Below are 505 nucleotides of genomic sequence, written 5' to 3'. Positions count from 1 at the left end.
GCGCTGCTGGGGGGCGGGGCGTCCGGCGGAGAAGCCAACCCCGGAAACGGTTGTGGCCTTGCCTCTGAAGGGATGCGGAAAGGAAGCGCAGAGTGAAACACCTGTTCAACAGTCTGGCTACGCAGGAAGGAGAATGGAAGGCTCTGAAGAGGAAAAAGTTCAAAAAATAAAATTTCGCAAGTCGGGCAGCGATGCTGTGGACCAACCGTAATAAAGGCGGCTGACACGTCGGTGTGGCCTCTGCTTCCTTCGTGAGCGCCGCTCAGCTCCCAGGACGGTCTCCGTCCGGACGGAGCCCGTCACCGGGCCTGGGACCGGGGGCGGGCCAGCTGCGTGTCGGGACGACCGCGGCTCTTGGCTCCTGTACATAAGCCTGTACGTAAGGTTCTGGAACACCCGGTGAGGTGCGGAGGCCTCCGCTTGGCAGGGGCTTCGGGGCCTGGCGCCGACGTCACATGAGGCAGCCAGTCCTGCGAGGTGGCCCTGGTGCCCGCGCCGAGAAGCC

Source organism: Crocuta crocuta, unplaced genomic scaffold (genome assembly GCF_008692635.1).
Source record: "Crocuta crocuta isolate KB4526 unplaced genomic scaffold, BGI_CrCroc_1.0 scaffold179, whole genome shotgun sequence".
In the NCBI taxonomy this organism is placed as follows: Eukaryota; Metazoa; Chordata; class Mammalia; order Carnivora; family Hyaenidae; genus Crocuta; species Crocuta crocuta.
Note: the sequence above shows the minus strand (reverse complement) of the source record.